We start from the raw sequence: 16,715 nt of genomic DNA on the forward strand, positions 1-16,715 counted from the left end.
CTTCGCAAGCTGCGATAGTCAGGTCGCACACCTCATGGAAGTCATTCTCACTGCTGCTGAATATTCCATCCCTCATACTACCACTTCCCTCCATTGCGTACCGGTTCCCTGGTGGACCACAGCATGTAGAGACACTATACGTGCTCGTCAGCGTGCTTTACGCACCTTTAAACCCCAGCCTACGATGGCGAATTGTATTAATTATAAAAGATTACGTGCGCAGTATCGTTGTGTTATTAAAGAAACCAAGAAAGCCAGTTGGGCTGCTTTCGCAAGCTTTTTTCAAAAGTTTTACTCCTTCTGTAGTCTGGGGTAGCCTGTGCCGGCTATCTGGCACTAAGGTCCACTCATTGTTGCTCCTGAGGATGTCTCCAATGCCTTCGGCCGATTGTTCGCAGAGGTTTCGAGCTCCGCTCATTACCACCCTGCCTTCCTCCCCCAAAAACAGACAGAGGAGGCAAGGCCACCTAACTTGAGCTTCTCAACTTATGAAAGTTATAATGCCTCATTCATTATGCGGGAACTCGAAAGTGCACTTGCCCAGTCACAGTCCTCTGCTCCGGGGCTCAAATGGCTCTGAGCACTACGCGACTTAACTTCTGAGGTCATCAGGACATCACACACATCCATGCCCGAGGCAGGATTCGAACCTGCGACCGTAGCGGTAGCTCGGTTCCAGACTGTAGCTCCCAGAACCGCACGGCCACTCCAGCTGGCGCGCTCCGGGGCCTGATTCTACTCATATTCATATGCTGAAGAACCTTTCTCTTGTGGGTAAAGGTTTTCTTCTTTGTACTTATTATCGCATCTGGATTGAAGGTCATGTTCCCACATGCTGGCGCGAACCTATTGTTGTCCCAATTCCTAAGCCGGGGAATGTCAAGCACTTGCCTTCCAGTTAGCGACCCATCTCCCTTACCAGCTGTGTCTGTAAGGTGATGGAGCGAATGGTTAACTCTCATTTGGTTTGGCTGCTCGATTCTCGACGGCTACGTACCAATGTACAATGTGGATTTCGTAGGCGCCGCTCTGCTTTTGACCATCTGATTACCTTGTCGACTTTCATTATGGATAACTTCTTGCGGAAGCGCCCGACTGCGGCTGTGTTTTTCGATTTGGAGAAGGCTTACAACACCTGTTGGAGAGCGGGCATTCTCCGCACCATGCATACGTAGGGCCTTCGCGGTCACCTCCCTCTTTTTATTCGTGCCTTTTTAATGGATCGACAGTTCAGGGTACGTGTGGGTTGTCTCCTATCAGACGCCTTTCGCCAGGAGAATGGGGTGCCACAGGGCTCAGTTTTGAGCGTCGCTCTCTTCGCCATAGCGATCAATCCAACAATGGATTGCCTCCCAGCTGATGTATCAGGCTCCCTTTTCGTGGCCGATTTTACCATCTCCTGCAGCGCGCAGCCTACTTGTTTCCTGGAGCGCTGTCTTCAGCGTTGTCTTGACTGTCTTTACTCGTGGAGTGTCGCCAATGGCTTCCGTTTTTCTGCCGAGAAGACGGTCTGTATTAACTTCTGATGATACAAAGAGTTTCTCCCACCGTCCTTACATCTCGGTACCGTCGCTCTCCCATTCGTGAAGACAAAATTTTTGGTCTTACATTTGACAGGAAACTTAGCTGGTCTCCACATGTCATATTTGGCTGCCCGTTGTACCCGTTCCCTAAATTTCCTCCGTCTTCTTAGCGGTACGTCGTGGGGAGCGGATCGAACTGTCCTACTTGCCTATATCGGTAGATCATCTGCTCAAAGCTGGATTGTGGGAGCTTTGTATACTCCTCTGTACGGCCGTCCATCTTACGCCGCATCAACTTATACAACATCGGGGGTTACGTCTTGCGATCGGAACGTTCTATACTAGTCTTCAAGCTGAAGCAGGTGAACTGCAGCTAACCTACCGGCGCGATATACTGCTTTGGCGGTGTGCCTGTCAGCTATTATCAATGCCCGACCACCCGTCTTATCGTTCCTTTTTTGATGACTCTCTCGACCGTCAATACGGGTTTTATGTATCTGCCCTGCTACCCCCTGGAGTTTGCTTTCGTCGTCTTCTTCAGCAACTTGATTTTCCACTCCCTGCATCCTGTAGAGTGGGTGAGAGCCAAACGCCACCTTGGCTCCAGGCTCAGGTTCGCGTTCACCTTGACCTCAGCTCTTTCCCAAAGGAGGTTACCCCAGCTTCGGTATACTGCTCGCGGTTTGTCGAACTTCATTCAAAGTTAATTAATATGATCTTCATTTATACAGATGGCTCTAAGACCAGTGACGGTGTCGGGTGTTCTTTTATTGTCAGGGCACACAGTTTCAAATACCGCTCCATGGCTATTGTTCAGTCTTCACAGCTGAGCTATTTGCCCTCTACCAGGCTGTTCTTTACATCCTCCGCCACCGACATTCTGCTTATGTCATCTGCTCCGATTCCCTGAGCGTCATCCAGAGCCTCAGTGATCTGTATCCGGTTCACCCTTTCGTGCACTGGATCCAAAACTCTTCAGCAGCTGGCAGACGACGGTTCTCCGGTTACCTTTATGTGGGTTCCTGGCCATGTTGGTATCCCTGGGAACGAAGCTGCAGATGCCACGGCCAAGGCTGCAGTCCTTCAGCCTCGGACAGCTTCTTGTTGTGTCCCTTCATCCTATTGTAGCAGGGTCATTTGTCAGTGCATTTTACCGCTGTGGCATGCCGATTGGTCTAAGCTTACTGAAAACAAGCTTCGGACCTTGAAACCTCTCCCCACGGCTTGGACGGGAGGAGGTCGTTTTGGCCCGGTTACGGATTGGACACTGCCGGTTCAGCCATCGCCGTCTGCTGACGGCTGCGCCAGTGCCGTTCTGCCCATGTGGGCAATTTTTGACGGTACGCCACATTTTAACGTCCTGTCCGAATTTTAATACACTGCGCATTGATCTTGGCCTGCCATGTACTCTGGATACCATTTTAGTGGATGACCCGGGAGCAGCTGCTCGCGTTCTTCGTTTATCCACTTGACAAACCTGTCCAAGGACATTTGATTATGCTGTTTTCTTTTAATCCCTTGCCTGTTAATGTGCCTTTTTTGGTGTTGTCCTTTTTAGTTGCTGTTTTAATATTGTGCCTCACAGTGCATTCATAACTTAGTCTGGGCGCTAATGACCACTGTAGTTGTGCGCCCTAAAACCACAAAAAAAATTGATGTGGTGGTTGAGCAGGTCACTAAAACGATCGTTTCTGCGACAGAAAACGCGATCCCTGTTTTTTTAGGGTGCCCCAGCGAAAGGCAATAAGCTGGTGGTCACCAGAAGTCGCTGAGGCAATTAAGGAGCGTTGGTGAGTTCTATAGCAGCATAAGAAGCACCCTTCCCTGGAGCACCTCATAGCATTTAAATGGCTCCATGACAGCATTCGCCAGCTTATCAAAAGATGGAAACAGGTGTGTTGGGAGAGGTACGTCTCGACCATTGGGTGCCATTTCACCTTCCCAGCTCTGGGCAAAGATCAAACTAGTTTCTGGGTATGAGACCCCAACAGGTGTCAACATAAAAGGCGTGTTACCTACTGATGCAAACGCGATTACCGAGCCCTTTGCCTCAGAGAATTACACCCCAGCCTTTCGCACTCTCAAATGGCGGATGGAAGGGAAAGTCCTCTTGTTCACTACACGCCACAGTGGACCCTATAAGTCCCTATTTAGAGAGTGGGAGCTTGGTCTACTGACTCTGTGGCAGGGCGGTTTCCACCTGGGTCGCTGTATAACTGATAATCTTGTCCCTCGGGTCTGTCATCTGAACAGTATTCCAGACACGCACTTTTTTGCGGTCTTTTTTGATGTACGAAAAGCGCATGACACCAGATGGCTACATCGTATCCTTGCCACATTAGACCTGCTCCCGATTTTTATCCAGAATTTCCTGTCGCTTCATACTTTCCGTTTCCAAGTTGGTGCCTTCCATAGTTCCCCCCCCCCCCCCCTCATATCTAGTAGAATGGGGTCCTGCAGGGCTCTGTACTGAGTGTCTAGCAGCAGCTCAAGGGCTGTCCGTCTCGCCCTCTCTGTATGCAGACGATTTCCGCATTTCGTACTGCTTTAGCAGTACTGGTGATGCTGAACAGCGCCTGCAGGGAGCCATCCACAAAGCAGTCATGGGCTACAGCCCACGGCTTCCAGTTTTCGTCCTCAAAGTCGTGTGTTATGCACTTCTGTTGGCATCATACCATTCATCTGGAACCAGAACTTTACCTTACTGACCATCCACTCACTGTAGTGGAGACATATCGATTTTCAGGAGTGGTTTTCGACGCCTGACTGACTTGGCTTTTTCACCTTTGTCTGCTGCCTGAGAAACACCAACTGGGGTGCAGATAACTCTACGCTGCTGCAGCTCTACAGAGCTTTTGTTCAATCCCGCCTTGACTATGGGACTCTGGTTTATGGTTCAGCAGCACCCTTAGTGGTGTGTTTACTCAACCCACTGCACCACTGTAGTGTTCGACTAGCGACAAGAGCTTTTAGGACGAGTCCGGTGACCAGCATCCTGGCAGAGGCTGGAGTTCCTCCATTGCAGGTAAGACGTGTACAGCTGCTCACCAGTTACATTGTACACGTTCATAGTTCTCCTGCACATGAGATTTACAGTCTCCTTTTCCCACCTGCTGTGGTTCATCTCCCGCATCGGTGGACCAGGTCCGTGTCCGATCTCTTCTATCTGAAGTCCTTGCCTTTACCACCTACACTCAAGGTCCATTCGTGTACATCTCCATGGTGTACAACTAGCTCGCGGCTGCACCTGGACCTTTCACATGGCCCAAAGGACTCTGTTAGTCCTGTGGCTCTCTGCTGTCCCTTCCACTCTATTCTTGACATATAGTGAGTCCATGAAGTGGTTTACACCGATGGCTCAATGGCTGATGGTAACGTCAGCTTCATGTATGTCCATGGAGGACATATTGAACAGCATTCCTTACCCAATGGTTGCAGTGTTTTCACTGCCGAACTGGTGGCTGTATCTCGTGCTCTTGAGCGCATCCGTTCAAGCCCTGGGGAGTCGTTTCTTCTGTGTACTGGCTCCTTGAGCAGCCTACAAGCTATCGGCCAGTGCAACCTTGGTCATCCTTTGGTAGGGACCATCCAGGAGTCCATCTATGCCCTGGAACTGTCTGGTCGTTCCGTGGTGTTTTTGTGGACTACAGGACACGTCGGAATCCCAGGCAACGAACTTGACGACAGGCTGGCCAAACAGGTTACACGGAAACCGCTTATGGAGATGGTCATTCCAATAACTGACCTGCGTTTGTTTTTACGCCACCATGTTTTTCTTCTTTGGGACACGGAATAGCATTGTCTCAGTACGCACAACAAACTGGGTGCCATTAAGGAGACTACGAATGTGTGGCAGTCCTCCATGCGGGCCTCTCGCAGGGATTCTGTGGTTCTCTGGTGGCTCCGCATTGGCCACACTTGGGTGACCCACGGCTACCTCCTGCGTCGGAAGATCCGCCTGTGTCGATGCGGCACATGGCTGACAGTGGCCCATATTCTGGTACACTGTCCCACTTTGACTGCCCTGCGACGAAATATTGTCACTGGACTCGTTGGCGCTAATTTTATGACAATGCCTCATTAGCTGATTTAAAGTTCAAATTTGGCGCCAGACTCTCTGGTGAACAAATGAACACTGACTGGGCTGGGATACACAACAAACCACAATCACAGTATGTTCTGGTGAAGTGAAAAGTGTTTTACTAAGTTATTTGTGGAAAATACGTGTGCATCACAACACCTCACCATGATGCGGAGTATGAAAGTGCTTGCCACACGAAAACGTCAGAAAAAACGAATATAGGCGCAAAAACATCGCGACAAACTAAATCGCATTGTGGAAGATAGGTTAACTCCCAGCACAAAACTTTCTCGTGAACATCATTTGGGTGCAGATGACAAGCTACCTGTAGTAATTAACACACAAGTGATCCGGAAAATTCATGTACACCAAATGTAAAGGTATTTACGAAACGAAACGATCTATTGTTTGAACTAAACATCCACCGAATTTTATAATCATTTAACAAAAATGTTCACATTACAGAATAAATGAAAACCAAAACTCATTGACAAAGCCCAGTGGTGCCAAAACATGTTTAGGTACTGAGAAAAAACGGTGTTTTTTATAACTGGCGGACCTCATATCCAACAATTTTAACTGCAATCACGACCGACATATGGAGCTGCAAATCAAAATGATGAATATCTGAATCTTTCTCTGCTAACAGGAAAGACTCGAGGTTAAAGGCAAATGGTCTTCTCCTTCTGCAATAGCGTCGCCATGTGATACCTCCGTGTCGGTAGTGAGCACCTCCAACTGCTTTTCAGCCTAGACTCCACAGGCCGCCAGCAGAGTAATGACAATGCTTCTGTAGAACTCGTGGAGAAGGATCCTGTAACAGCGAGTCCTCGAAGGCTGGAATTCAGCATCTACATCTACATGGTTACTGTGCAATTCACATTTAAGTGCTTGGCAGAAGGTTCATCGAACCACAATCATACTATCTCCCTACCATTCCACTCCCGAACAGTGCGCGGGAAAAACGAACACCTAAACCTTTGTGTTCGAGCTCTGATTTCTCTTATTTTATTTTGATGATTATTCCTACCTATGTAGGTTGGGCTCAACAAAATATTTTCGCATTCGGAAGAGAAAGTTGGTGACTGAAATTTCGTAAATAGATCTCGCCGCGACGAAAAACGTCTTTTCTTTAATGACTTCCATCCCAACTCGCGTATCACATCTGCCATACTCTCTCCCCTATTACGTGATAATACAAAACGAGCTGCCCTTTTTTGCACCCTTTCGATGTCCTCTGTCAATCCCACCTGGTAAGGATCCCACACCGCGCAGCAATATTCTAACAGAGGACGAACGAGTGTAGTGTAAGCTGTCTCTTTAGTGGACTTGTTGCATCTTCTAAGTGCCCTGCCAATGAAACGCAACCTTTGGCACGCCTTCCCCACAACATTATCTATGTGGTCTTTCCAACTGAAGTTGTTCGTAATTTTTACACCCAGGTACTTAGTTGAATTTACAGCCATAAGACTTGTACTATTTATCGAGTAATCGAATTCCAATGGATTTGTTTAGGAACTCACGTGGATCACCTCACACGTTTCGTTATTTAGCGTCAACTGCCACCTGCCACACCACACAGTAATCGTTTCTAAATCGCTTTGCAACTGATACTGGTCTTCGGATGACCTTACTAGACGGAAAATTACAGCATCATCTGCGAACAACCTAAGAGAACTGCTCAGATTGTCACCCAGGTCATTTATATAGATCAGGAACAGCAGAGGTCCCAGGACGCTTCCCTGGGGAACACCTGATATCACTTCAGTTTTACTCGATGATTTGCCGTCTATTACTACGAACTGCGACCTTCCTGACAGGAAATCACGAATCCAGTCGCACAACTGAGACGATACCCCATGGGACCACAGCTTCATTAGAAGTCGCGTGTGAGGAACGGTGTCAAAAGCTTTCCGGAAATACGGAATCAGCTTGAGGTCCCCTGTCGATAGGGCCATTACTTCGTGCGAATAAAAAGCTAGCTGCGTTGCACAAGAAAGATATTTTCTGAAACCATGCTGATCACGTATCAATAGATCGTTCCCTTCGAGGTGATTCATAATGTTTGAATACAGTATATGCTCCAAAACCCTACTGCAAACCGACGTCAACGATATAGGACTGTAGTTCGATGGATTACTCCTACTACCCTTCTTAAACACTGGTGCGACCTGCGCAATTTTCCAATCTGTAGGTACAGATCTATCGGTGAGCGAGCGGTTGTATGTGATTGCTAAGGGAGCTATTGTATCAGCGTAATCTGAAAGGAACCTAATCGGTATACAATCTGGACCTGAAGACTTGCCCGTATCAAGCGATTTGAGTTGCTGCGTAACCCCTAAGGTATCTACTTCTAAGAAACTCATGCTAGCAGCTGTTCGTGTTTCAAATTCTGGAATATTCCATTCGTCTTCCCTGGTGAAGGCATTTCGGAAAATTGCGTTCAATAACTCCGCTTTAGCGGCACAGTCGTCGGTAATAGTACCATCGGCACTGCGCATGAAGGTATTGACTGCGTCTTGCCGCTTGTGTACTCTACATACGACAAGAATTTCTTCGGATTTTCTACCAAATTTCGAGACAATGTTTCGTTGTAGAACCTATTAAAGACATCTCGCATTGAAGTCCGTGCCAAATTTCGCGCGTCTGTAAATTTTAGCCAATCTTCGGGATTTCGCGTTCTTCTGAACTTCGCATGCTTTTTCCGTTGCCTCTGCAACAGCGTTCGGACCTGTTTTGTGTACCATGGGAATCAGTTCCATCTCTTACCAATTTATGAGGTATGAATCTTTCAATTGCTGTTGCTACTATATCTTTGAATTTGAGCCACATCTCGTCTACATTTGCATAGTCAGTTCGGAAGGAATGGAGATTGTCTCTTAGGAAGACTTCTGGTGACACTTTATCCGCTTTTTTAAATAAAGTTATTTTGAGTTTGTTTCTGGTGGATTTGGAAGAAACGGTATTTAGTCTAGCTACAACGATCTTGTGATCACTAATCCCTGTATGTCATGATGCTCTCTGTTAGCTCTTGATTGTTTGTGGCTAAGAGGTCAAGTGTGTTTTCGCAACCATTTACAATTCGTGTGGGTTCGCGGACTAACTGCTCGAAATAATTTTCGGAGAAAGCATTTAGGACAATCTCGGAAGATGTTTTCTGCCTACCACCGGTTTTGAACAAGTATTTTTGCCAACATACCGAGGGAAGGTTGAAGTCCCCACCAACTATACCGTATGAGTGGGGTATTTATTTGCTAAGAGACTGAAATTTTCTCTGAACTGTTCAGCAACTATATCATCGGAGTCTGGGGGTCGGTAGAAGGAGCCAATTATTAACTTAATTCGGCTGTTAAGTATAACCTCCAACCATACCAATTCGCACGGAGTATCTACTTCGACTTCACTACAAGATAAACCACTACTGACAGACACAAACACTCCACCACAAATTCTGCCTAATCTATCTTTCCTGAACACCGTCTGAGACTTCGTAAAAATTTCTGCAGAACTTATTTGAGGCTTTAGCCAGCTTTCTGTGCCTATAACGATTTCAGCTTCTGTGCTTTCTACTAGCGCTTGAAGCTCAGGGACTTTCCCAGCACAACTACAACAATTTACAACTACAATTACGACTGTTCCTTGATCCAAGCACGTCCTGTATTTGCCATGCACCCTTTGAGATTGCAGCCAATCTTGTACATTCCCGAGGCCTTCTAACCTAAAAAAACCGCCCAGTCCACGCCACACAGCCTCTGCTACCCATGTAGCCGCCAGCTGAGTGAACTCCTGACCTATTCAGTAGAACCCGAAACCCCACCACCCTATGGCGCAAGTCAAGGAATCTGCAGTCAACACGGTCGCAAAACCGTCTGAGCCTCTGATTCAGACCCTCCACCCAGCTCTGCACCAAAGGTCCGCAGTCGGTTCTGTCAACGATGCTGCGCCTGGTGAGTTCTGCCTTCATCTCGTAAGCATGACTGGCAGCCTTCACCAAATCAGATAGCCGCTGGATTCCAGAGAGAATTTCCTCAGATCCAAAGTGACACACGTCATTAGTGCCGACATGTGACACCACCTGCAGCTGGCTGCACCCTGTGCGCTTCATGGCATCTGGAAGGACCCTTTCCACATCAGGAATGACTCCACCTGGAAAGCACACGGAGTGAACACTGTATTTCTTCCCTCCTTAGCCGCCATATCCCTAAGGGGCCCCATTATGCGCCTAACATTGGAGCTCCCAACTACCAATAAGCCCACCCTCTGCAATTGCCCGGACCTTGAAGGCTGAGAATCATCCTCTGAAACAGTGCAGGCAGCTGCATCTGGCTCAGCCAGAGCCAGTACCTGACACCTGTTTCAGACGCACCGGGGAGGCTTTCTGATCAGCCTCCGGGGATGTCTTTTGCTGCCTGCCACGCCTTGGAACAACTTCCCAATCAACCACAGGTGAGGGCTCAACCCCAATGCGGGCAGCAACTGGGGCAGCCACAGCAGCAGACCGATCTGGGGACAGACGAGATGAGGTTGACATCCCCATGATACCCAAGTCCGGCCCCCCACAGTGGTGCCCATTGTCAACAGCCTCAAGCTGCGCGACCGAAGTCAGCGCCGCCTGCAGCTGTGAGCGAAGGGATGCCAACTCAGCCCTCATCCGAACACAGCAATCACAGTCCCTGTCGATTCTAATCTATGTTGAACAACAGGTACTGATACAAGAGTTCGTGCCTAGATAATGCAAGGGAAACACGGAAAGAATGTGTGAACTAACCTGTACAAATGCCTAACGACTGCGCTACAATCTGTCTGAATTTACGATTACAGTATCTAAAACTCGAAATTACACCTCGTATACGAAACTATGTAACAAATAAGTGAGCTAGGAGTATACAACTTGCTGCTGGCAGCTGCTTATCCAACAACGGCAGGGAGCAGGCAGTAGCCGCTGAGTTGACATGCCTTCATTTATTCCTCATCATGACTCCCCTCCAATGGAACGATTGCAGCCTCTGATCCAACAAAGGGGCTTTATGGCTGCTCCTAGAATCGCAGCATCCACTTGATTTCTCTGCCTCCAGGAAACAAAATTGAGTCTTCATGCCCACTTTGAGCTTATGGATTTCTACATTTTTACCCAGTCCGTTTTGATCCCCCCCCCCCACCCCCCCCCCCCCCCCCCCGAGGTCCGCATTCCATCTAATGGGGAGTTGTGCTGCTCATACAGGATGTTGATAGTCAGTCCATCTACCTGACTACCTGCCTTCAAGCTGTTGCAGTTCGCCTTTTCCTTCCTCACCTGACTTTCCCTTTTTACTGTTAGATCCCTCTGTCATTAGATGCCACCAGGGCAGACTTTCTCCAGTTTATTGGGCAGCTGCCTCACCCCTTCCTGCTGCTTGGTGACTTGTGCATTATCTCCTTTGGGTTTCTCTCAGAACCTGTCAGAGGAGCCCTCCTTAATCTACTTAACCTCTTCCTCTTTAACATAGGAGCACCCACATTCCTTTCAGACTCCACGCGCATATTCCCATTTGGACCTATCCTTCTGCACTGCCCAGCTTGCCCACCATCTCGAGTGGTCCGTTCTAACAAATGCTCGAGCGACCATCGCGTGTGTGCTATCCATTTACTCACTCCTACCCCACATATGTGCACACCCAAATAGAAGCTTGCGGAGGCCAACTGGAGGCTTTACTCCTCCCTAGCGACCTTCGATGCATAGCATTACCCCAGTTGTGATCATCAGGTGGAATATCTTACAAACATTATCCTTAGCGCCGCAGAATGCTCTATTCCTCGCACTTCCACTTTGCCACACTTTTCTGGTCCCTTGGTTGAGAGGTGTGCCACAACGCAATTGGCGCATGGAGACATGCTCTCTGCGTTTGCAAGTCATCTTACGATGCCAAACTGCATTCATTATAAACAGATGAGCACAGTGTTGTCGCATTCTTTGGGATAGTGAAAAGGCTAACTTGATTTCGTTCACTAGCTTTTTAACAGTTGTACTCCATTTTCCGTCGTGTGAGCCAACCTCTGACAGCTCTCTTGGACCAAGATCCATTCCCAATTTCCGGCCTGACAGTTGCTTACGATGTCATTGTGGACACACCTTGGACCGCCATTTTGCGGACATTTCGAGCTCCTGTCACTATTACCCTGCCTCCCTCCATAGGAAACGAGCGGAGGCGGCTCAGGCGGTGCCCTTTTCTTGTCAGAATCGTGAGTGCTAAAATGCCGCCTTTACTATGAGGGAGTTAGATCATGCTCTTACTTCATTCCGATCCTCCACCCCAGGGCCAGACGCCATCCACATTCAGATGTTGCAGCACCTTTCCCTTGTGGGCAAGCACTTTATGCTTAATATGTACAACCACATCTGGGCAGAGAGAACGCTTCCCAGACGCTGGCGTGAAGCAACTATCATACCAATACCTAAGTCCAGTAACAAAAAACACCTTCCTTCCAACTACCGCCCCATTTCTCTCGCCAGTTGTTTGTGCAAGGTGATGGAACATATGATTTACGCCCAGCTCGTATGGTAGCTCAAGCCTTGCAAGTTACTAACCACTGTCCAGTTCGTATTTAGAGTGCGTCGCACTGCAGTTGACCATGAATGGTTTTCGGCAGAAATCCCAGACTGTGGCCATGCTTTTCGATAGGAACAAAGCCTATGACTTCTCCTGGAGGACTGGTATTCTCCGTACTCTGTACCAGTGGGGGCTTCTGTGGCAGCACGCTCCATTTCCTTCAGGAATTTTTAAAAGACTTAGTTTTCAAGATACGTGTTGGTTCTGCCTCGCCACACGTTTAACCAGGAAAACAGAGTGCATCAGGGTTCCGTTCTGAGCGTCGTCCTCTTTGCTGTCGCCATTAACCCTGTAATGACCTGCCTGCTGCCGGGCATCTCCGGCTCCCTTTTCGTTGAGGATTTTGCCATCTACTGCAGTTCTCGGCGATGTCTTGATCGTCTTTACTCGTGGATCATCGACAATGGCTTTAGTTTTTCCACTGACAAAAGTTTTGATGAATTTCTGTCGCTGCAATTGGTTTGTTCCACAGTCTTTATATCTTGGGCCTGCTGCTCTTCTGTTCGTTAAAACAACGAATTTCCTGGGGCTCGTGTTTGATAGGACACACTCTTGGTTCTCCCAAGTCTCTCATCTGGCAGCCCGCTGTATGCAGTCCCTCAATGTCCTACGTGTTCTCAATGGTACTTCCAGGGCTGCAAATCAACCACCCTCCTCAATCTGTACCAGACGCTTGTCCATTCGAAACTAGACTACGGGTTTGTTTATGCATCTGCATGCCCATCCCTCTTACTGTCGCAATACTATCCACCATTGTGGAATCCATTTGGCCATTGGCGCCTTTTACATTAGTCCAGTTGAGTCTGTATGCAGAAGCTGCCGAACTACCACTGTCCTGCTGCTGTGACTTTCTCCTCAGTAAATAAGCATGCCATTTTTCTGCCATGCGCGGGCAACCATCCTATGTCTTCCCCTTCGATAACTCCTTTGATCCCCAATATGAGGTGCGTCCCTCTTCTGTTAACTCCTGGAGTTCACTTATGGCTCTTGCTGCCTGCAACTTTCCCAGTGGCTGTGAACCCTTCGCCACCTTGGCTTCGTGCTGTGGCCCATGTCCACCGTGGCCTTCATTGACTTTCTAAGGACACTACTCCAGCCTCGCTCTATTGCCTTCAGTTTCACGATCTTCACACGGAACTTCGCGATAGTACCTTTGTGTACCCTGATGGCTCTCGGACTGACTGTGCTGTCAGGTGTGCCTTAGTCATTGGCCCCTACGTTTTTCGGTATCGCCTTCTGGAACACTGCTCAGTATTTACAGTAGGATTCTTCGCCCAATCTGCCGACGCAGGTTCGTCCATCCCTCAGTGCAACAGGTCCAGGGAAGCTGTCAGTTGCTCACTCTTTATGGAGCCACTGTGATGTTCCTGATCACGTCCGTCCAACAGGAAATGAGGCCACTGACGCTGCTGCCCTGGCTGTAGTCCTCGTACCTCAGCCGGCAAGTTCTTACATTTCCTCTGATCTCTGTTTTTCCGTCTGTCAACAGATGGTTTCACTTTGGCATCACCATTGGTCCACCTTTCATGTCAACAAGCTCCTCGGTCCTCTCGCAGCGAGATCATTATTTTAACTACGTTGCGTATTGGACACTGTCTTTTTAGCCATCGCCATTTAAGTGGTCCTCGCCCACGACTTTATGAAAACTCCCTGAACTTCTGGCTGCCCACCATTTCTTGACGAAATACCTTTTTTAACCGCTTACGTTCTCGTTTGTATTGGTCGTCTGAGTTATCGGCCGTTTTAGCGAACGACGCACAGGCTGTCGACTGCATTTTCCTTGTTATCCGTCCCAGCAGCGTGGCGAAGGCCATGTAATTTTTAGTTCTGCGCCTTCGTTTCTCTATGGCGTATTTTATAGACCTTTCTCCATATCCCTTTTGTAGCTGTCATCTCTTCCGTCGATTGGGATTGATGTTTAGTCGTTTTTAACTTCTGTCTTTGCCTTAGTATTCTACAGTTTTGACGTGGGCGCGTATGACCCTAGTTGTTTTTGCGCCCTAAAACAAAACGAAACACATTTACCCACAGCTAAGCGTATTTGATTTATATCCCTATGAAGTTACACCCATGTATATGTATTGACAGATTCCAGTTGTGAAATACTGAGACTATAGTCGTAGAAAGCGCAGTTTCATATTTCTGAACATTAAAAAGAAGTTGTAAATCTTTCTACTACCCACAGACGATCCAGTATTTTTGGGCAGTGCAAATTATTTGCCCACACAATGGCCCTTTCCTCGAGCGCAATCGGACGACCGGGAATAAGAGCATGCACAAAAATTTCAGAATTCTATGTCCGCTCTTCGCCTCATTGCACAAGCAGTCTGCTGTGCATCGGCTTCTTCACTTGGCAGCTTGGACTACGCTTATGAGGAAAAGACAATAGAAAAAGTAAAAGGAAGAGTGGTTGTAGTTAAAAGTACCTAACTACAGTAACAGGTGCGAGAACAGCGTTACTTTGTCTACAAATTTGAGGTCACAGCATAGATCTTAGATTTTCTGCTTGGGAAGTTGCAGTAGTAAGACTGGCAATAAATTAGCTAGTAACCGACGACTTATATACAGTTCGAACTAAGATATTTTGCATTTCAAAACAAAGCATTCCAGTGAGTATTCCTGAAACCGAAAAATACTTAAAGGCGATGAGACCATCGTACTACGTGATGACTGGAAGTCCCCCACTGGGAAGTTCAACCATCTAGTTGAGTCTCTACAGTTGACTCCACACTGGTTGATGATGATGATGATGATGATAGAACACCCAGTTCTAGAAGAGAGAAAATTCCAAAGTCGGCCGGGAATCTAACGCAGGCCTGCTGTGTGACAGGTGCACTGACCATTCAGCTAAGGATGCAGAATTAGAGGGTTATAAGTCATTATGTAAAGATACTTTCAGTGCATCTGTATTTTATTGTATAAAGTTTACGTAACTTTAATGACTGCTAACATCCTTTGACTCGACAAATTCGGAAATTTTATGGACGCCAGAATAAACTAGAATAGAGGTTGTTTTAAAGTTTCGCTTTTGAATCGTCTTTCATTTCTATTCCCGGTAGTTCGTAGAGGAGCTACGCACCCCATCGTTTTTGTTCAGATGCTAGGCTTCTCATTTTTTGTGCGATTATCGCCACATCATGAACATTCGTTCAGTTTATATGAAAAGTTTCATAAATTTCTTAGTCTTGTTTTCCTACTTCCAAACGTAAAATATCTTACTCTTTACACTAAAATGATCGGGCTCTTGCTGTCTAATACTCAACTCTGAGTATGACAACTCAAATTTTTATTCAAATTCTTAGAAGCAACATTCCATGTGACTTCTATCTGTAAATAGTCCTTAAATTTAAGAATGCTTCCTTTGGTGTTCGCATATAGCTTCACACTATAACCTCAACACGCTACTCCAGGAAACACGTCGGCCTCAGCTATCAGTCATTTGCTAAAAAGCAGATTGCCACTGAAGACGGGAAGCAATGCACTATACGTACGACCTATTTCCAGGAAATTACACGTGAGCAAATGAGTGTGTAGTTGCGCTGTTACACATTGTGCAAAGTTGCACACACAGGACATCATGTGGACTCGACTTCAAAATGTTAGATCTGTTAAATATGGTGGTGCGATCTATCGACGTAATCCACTGAGCAATAATGTTGTCTGCGCGGCTTTAGCCTACAGATCAATCTGGCAAGGAGGACCTTTGATTAAGGAAAAGAGAGAAGGGAAGATCCTTTAACAAGAAAACAGAATTTCGGAAATGACTGAAAGAAAAAGTACACCCCTCATTTGTAGCAAAACAAAACGGCAGGCTGGTACTCAACACTGTTCCTGGTTTACCTTCAAAGCGCGTGATGGAAATAGACTGCGGAATCGAATCCCAATCGAACAAGGAAAATTTTTTCATTACGCCTGTAACCATTACTTAACGGCACCAACGACACGCGGTTCGAATTCCACTGGAGGTCCCCTTTCCCCTGTAGACTTTCTGGAACAGTCGAGGGACAGGACAGTTGGAGGCCATTGAGCAAAATGAAACTGCCATGTTGCTGAGTGAAACATTGAATATATCTCTACTATTAAGGTTTCAAATGCAGTAACTGCGTTACATTTATGGAAATCACGCAAAAGCAATGTACTAATCACAAATCTAAACAAATAATATAGAAACTTCTAACATGGGACTGTTCATACAATAATAGACACGTTTTCGCTAAGAGTGGTTGAAGACAAGTTACACGGAAGAGGGTGACCCTGAAGGGGAAAAGACACAGGGGACTATATCAAATGATGTCTGCCTCTCATCTACCTCCCCCCCCTCCCCAACAAAAAATCCTGCAAAAACCATTTGGATGTCCATAAACTAGATGGGGTTCTTCAAACTGTGAACATCCTCCTCCTTGGTGAGATGCGGTAGGACGCATGCTGCCCTCTGGCTTCCGAGGAAAGAAAACCGTGTAGTCAGGTCTTTCTCTTTCAGGAAAGATTTAAAAGTTGGTATTACACTGATTTTTAATTCAGTCG

The sequence above is a fragment of the Schistocerca americana genome, chromosome 4, assembly GCF_021461395.2.
Source record: "Schistocerca americana isolate TAMUIC-IGC-003095 chromosome 4, iqSchAmer2.1, whole genome shotgun sequence".
NCBI lineage: Eukaryota > Metazoa > Arthropoda > Insecta > Orthoptera > Acrididae > Schistocerca > Schistocerca americana.